We start from the raw sequence: 5781 nt of genomic DNA, 5'->3' as shown, positions 1-5781 counted from the left end.
AGGATATAGGACATATTCAGGTCCATACAATGAGCTATTTAGAAATGATTAAAATTTGGCTATTATGCTTTGACTTTAGCTAAATTTTAGCTAACTTGTAATTACAAGTGGCTCAGAGTTTTGCTTTATATCTGGTTTAGATATGTAAAACTGCATCTTCTTCTCCTTCCACTTGGACTTCTTGTCCTATCTTCTTACTGCCTTGAAAACCAGTGTTACTCTATAGACCTTTATTTGTTCGTTCACTTTTCTACCAATTCTAAAGGGAATGTTTCCTCTCCGAATTCTCTGTCACCTTAAAGTTTTGATTTTTAACATTTCTGTAAGTTTGGGGAGGGAAGAGTATATAAGACATAGTTTATGACACATGAAACAAGAGTAGTAGGCTCATTTCACTCCCGGATTTGAATGTTAATGACTAAACTACAATATTTCGTTGTTCAGAGTTACGAGAAATGACCGGCGATGAAGCTATGGTTCTATCTCAGAGCATATGGTCCGGAAACCATATGCAGTTATGAAAAGGGACATACACCTAGAAATTCTAAAATCCGTTTGTTTAAAAATTTCCCTAGGTCATTTTTATTAGCAGAAAGTGTGAGAGCCTTTTTGAAATTAACAAGCTCTTTCAATAAGAACTTAAGGAATTAGGCATTATTGAAAGGGAGCAAGTCAACTGAGAGGTAATGAAGAGGAAATGTAGGTTGTGGAATTCATCCTTGGGCAGATGATATTATTCCTACCCCTGGTAGCAAAGTATACAAAATGAACAGATCCTTTTCTTTAATAGCAGCATCGCTGACATACTCTCTTTACCTAATTCTGTACATTATTACATCAAGCAATTTAGAATCATGGGGATTGTAAGTGCTATGATGGAAATGCTCTTAGGCATCCTCTAAGCCACAGATTTACCTGGAAAACAAGACAACTGGGACCCAGAGAAAAGTAGGTGTTTGCCAAAGACAGTATGATAGCCTCTGGGCTCCCAGGCACTTGTTCCTTATACCAATAACTCATTTTTAATCCTTTTATTTTTACAGTGCCCACAAGCTCACAAGAAACTTTCTAATTTGTCTTCTCAACTATTTATACATACTAGCTGTTATAAGAATGTATGATTATTATACTTGGGCACAATGTTTACTTACTTGTGGAAATTGTGAAAGATTGTCCTTACAGCATGTAATGCATTATGTCAAGGTAAAACAATATCTCTGCCCCTACCGCCTTGTAATCAAGCTGCTCGAAAGTGGTGGTATGACTTCAGAAGTAAGTGAATCAGTCTTTATGTAATCATATCTGTTTCATAAGTTGGAAAATTGTTTTGAAGTATAGAACTCCCCTTTGAGTAGTGATGATGTCTAGGCTAGTGAAGATTAAATTGCAGCATTAAAAATTGTAAGTGGTTTCGAGTCCTTGGAGGACGAGCTATGTGCAGATGGGTATAGCTATCTTTACTATACCCTGAAGACATTAATGGAAATGTAATGATTTGAAGAATATTAAAGTACTTTTGTTATATTTTAAAACAAAACCATCTAGGTCACTTTATTATCCTGTTTCCAGCCCAACCCTCTTTCTTTCTGTAAGAATTATATGGACTAGGTGAGATTAGACAAATATGACATATTTATCCAAGATATAGTACAATATTTTGTAAGTGCTCAGTCTTTTCTATTTCTTCAATATAAATGCCATTAAAAGTACACTTTTAAAGATAGTGAGCACATTTTATGGAAGGATATATTGTTCCATTTTTCCAGAGAGTTTCTATATTGAGCAAGGCATTATCTGTAAATGCTGTGGTTAGCCCAGTAGATACATTCTATGGCATCAATCTCTGTGCTCTTCTGAAGAATGTTGCAGTAATGGGAGCGCCCCTCCACTGGTAAGCTTCTGCTCCGTGTGCAATAATATAGGGAAAGGATTTACAAATGATTTCTTGAAACTCTTTTTCTAGGTAGGTTAACTTTGAAATGACCCAGGTATTATAGTGATGGTTATATATTTTATTTTCCTGTGGGTACTTCAACAAAGCCAGCATTTTGTACCTTGCTCAGACACAAGGAGAATGGATTGGGAGGATTTGGTTTTTATTAGACATCAGATAGTTTTTTCTTGTCATTAACAATCCTTAAACTCAATAGCGTGCTTCACTGAACAATATCTTTAACGTTACAGGTTTCATCCCTTTCACACCAGATGACCCTGAACTAAGAGGCTGGTATGATTCCAGAGAGAAACCTGGAAGCAAAGCAACCTAGAGCTCTCCGGCGATATATGCTCTGTTTTCAGTAAAATTAGTTGAAACATGTTGGGGTGTTTTCTTCTAAAATTCCCATTTTAGCTCTTTGCTTGTACTTAGGAAAATATTGCGTATGAGTCCTTTGTAAATTAGAGGAAAAGAAGCATATTGAAATAGAAAAAGATAAAATTCACCCTTATCGCTCTTCTTCATGTTCCACACACCTTCAAGTACTGTTTCTGTGTAGATAATACCCATAAATACCCCAGCTCTGACTTTTCCCTCAAGTGTTTACTGAGCTATCTGCTTAGATATTACAAAATCTTCACTCCACTGTTCCAAACCTACTTCTCTCTATCAAACCAGATGTTTTCATTTAAATCCCAGATTCTGTCAAGGGATTTACCATTCCCTAGGTTATCCAATACAAAAGTTTGGAGTTTTCTTTTACTTTTCCTTTCCTTGTCCAGCAACCTCTCCCGCCTCGACATCTAAATAGTTTACAAGATCTATTCAAGCTTCCTTTACACCTCATATCTATTCCCTCTTTCACATTCCCACCACCGCACAAACTCTGTAACCCTCTCCAATGTTTATATAAAGCATTTTCTTACCAGCTAAACCTTTCAATAACACAGGTTTGAGAGGTAATATTAGGAAACATTCATCACCAAACCAGCGATGTCATAGTATTTTTTTAAACAGCTATTTATGACATGTCCTCAGTTTCCCATAATGATCATACAAGTATGTCACACTCAAGTTATGAAGGACTATTTGAAATGCAATAACACACTGTCCTTTAGTCATAGATTTTACTTTTGACCTCTCTTTTATCTAAAGTAACCTCTACTCACCCTTGGTTCCCTATGCAAGATCCACCTGTCAAAATTCTACACAAATATAAAGGCTCAAACGCTTCTCCTTAACACGAACCTTATTGAAGTTACACAGATGAAAATAAATTTTATTTCCTTTCAGTTTTAAGCAGTATTTTTTTTTTCCTCCACTTTCCTGGAAAGCTTACTTGAATCTGGTTTTGTTTGTTTGTTTGTTTGTTTGTTTGTTTGTTTACCTCTTGGTGCAGATATTATCAACCCTGGGAGACTAAAAGTCCCATGAGGGAAAATACCATGTCTTATTTAATGTTTAATATTCTTTCCAGAATCAATCAATCAATCTCTCTCTCTCTCTCATCAATCATCTTCCATATTTCTATTATTTCCCAACCTTATTAAGTTATAATTGAAATACAATAAAGTATACACTATTAAATTGTATAATATGATCAGTTTTAACATATATATATATCTGTGAAACCATCAACACAATCAAGACAATGAACATTTCTGTTATGCAGCAATAATTCTCTGGCCCCCTTGTATTCTATGCCTCCCTCCAGCGCCATTTTCAGGCAGCCATTAATGTGTTTTCAGTCACTATATATCAAATTATATTTTCTAGACTGTTATATAATAAAAATCATACAGTCCTTTAAAAAACACCTAACCTCTTTAATTCAGCATGATATTTTTGAGACCCATTCATATTACTGAGTGTACCTATAGTTCTTTTCTTAATTGACTAATATTCCATTATACAAGTATACTACAATTTGTTCCTCTTTTCACATGAAATTTTTGGACACTTGTGCTGTGTCCAGTTTTTGGCTACTGGAAACAAAGTTGCTGAGCACATTTATATACAAGTATTTCTGGAGAATGTATTTTCATTTGTCTTGGTTAAATATTTAAGAATTGAAAAGCCACATCACTTGATTTGTGTATGCTTCACTTAAGAAAATTACAAACTGCTTTCTAAAGTGATACACCATTTTCAATTCCTTCCAGCAGTATGTGAAAGTTTTAGCTGTACAATAGCCTTGGTAACATTTGATTTGAGCAGTTTTCTTATTTTGTGTTCATTTAATTGACATGTAGTGTTAGCTCAGTTTGTGGTTTTAATATGCATTTCCATGATTTTTGCATGATTGAGTCATAAAATTATTCTTATATTCTGGGTAGAAATTTCTTGTCTGATAGGTATGTTGTGAATATTATTCCTTAGTGGTTTGCCTTTTTTTCTTATAGTGTCTCTCAACCAGCAAAACATTTTAATTTAAGGGAAGTCCAATTTATAAAATTTTTTGTCTGTGTTTTGTTCTTTTTAAGTTCTACTTAAGAAACTAGGGGCACCTGGGTGGCTCAGTTGGTTAAGCATCTGACTTGATTTTGGCTCAGGTCATAGTCTCATGGTTCCTGTGTTTGAGCCCCACTTTGGGCTCTGTGCCAAGAGTGTGGATCCTGCTTGGGATTCTCCCTCTCTCTCTTCCCCTCCCTCACTCATTCTCTCTCTCTCGCTCTCTCTCAAAATAAATAAATAAACATTAAAGAAAAGAAACCCTTTCCACCTCAAGATCTCAATTTTCTAGTTTTCTTAGAATTTCTATAGTTTCAGGTATCACGTTTAGGTCTGTGATTCATTTGAAGTTAATTGTTCCTTACAATATTAAGTAAAGGATGATGCTCTTTTTTTCCTCCCTCCATATGGATATTCAGTTGTTCCAGTATCCTTTATTGAAAAGGTTTTTTTTTACACACGCTAAGTTGTCTTGGCATCTTTGCTGAAAATCAATTAACCACATATGGGTGGGTCTATACATGTATATTAAATACATTTATTTTTATTATGTGCATTTATGATGCACATAACATATATAATTGCTTTGGTTTTTCTAAGTCCTTTGTATTTCCAAGGTGCAGAATCAACTTGTAAATTCTGCAAAAAAAAAAAAAAAAAACCTGTTGGAATTTGGACAGGGATTGTGTTGCTGAGTTGGCTCCATTTCAAGATAATTACCTGAATTACTAAGAATATTAATCTATGAACGTGATGCATCTCCTCATTTATTTAGGTCTTCTTTGCAAACCCTTAGCATTATTGTTTTTTTTAGTTCCCATATAGAAATGTCAGATGTCTTTCGACAAAAATATTCACAGGTATTTTGTGGGTTTTGCTACTACTATAAATCGGGGTTTTTTTCTTAACTTTATTTTCCAATTCTTTTTGCCTCTATATAATAATATATTTTTTTTCTAGTGCAGTGTCAAGTAAAAATGGTGAAAGCTGCATCTTTGCTTTCTTCCCTTCGTTAAAGGAAAGTTGAATTCAATTAAAATACTTAATAGGCTTTTCACATTAAATATGATGTTGGGGGAGAGAGTTTTGATACATGCTCTTTATCAGTTGGAGGAAATTCTATGCTGTTCCTAGTTTGTGAAGAGGTTTTTTAATGATTCAGTGTTGATCTTTTCCAAAACCTTTTTATGTTTCTAGTGAATTAATCATATATATATTTTTTCCTTTTTTTTGTTAGTATGTTGGATTTCATTAAATGATTTTTTTTAAATGTTAAGTCAACTCTACTTTCCTGGGATAAACCCTACATGAACATATTGCAGTATCCTTTTTGTGTAGAGTTGGATTTGATTTCTAATACTTCCTTAGGATTATTCATGTGAGAAATTTCCTTT

The 5781-nt window shown here is 34.1% G+C and overlaps 1 long non-coding RNA gene across 1 annotated transcript; it reads left to right on the top strand.

Moving 5' to 3' along the window:
- The first annotated feature begins 856 nt into the window (after positions 1 to 856).
- On the top strand, positions 857 to 2317 carry LOC122216949. Its single transcript, XR_006201203.1, has 3 exons — positions 857 to 948; positions 1044 to 1272; positions 2185 to 2317. It is a non-coding gene; the product is annotated as an uncharacterized LOC122216949 (long non-coding RNA).
- The last annotated feature ends 3464 nt before the right edge of the window (positions 2318 to 5781 follow it).

This window comes from Panthera leo, chromosome B1 (assembly GCF_018350215.1).
Source record: "Panthera leo isolate Ple1 chromosome B1, P.leo_Ple1_pat1.1, whole genome shotgun sequence".
NCBI classification, from domain to species: Eukaryota; Metazoa; Chordata; class Mammalia; order Carnivora; family Felidae; genus Panthera; species Panthera leo.
This window is presented reverse-complemented; position numbering and strand designations above follow the sequence as displayed.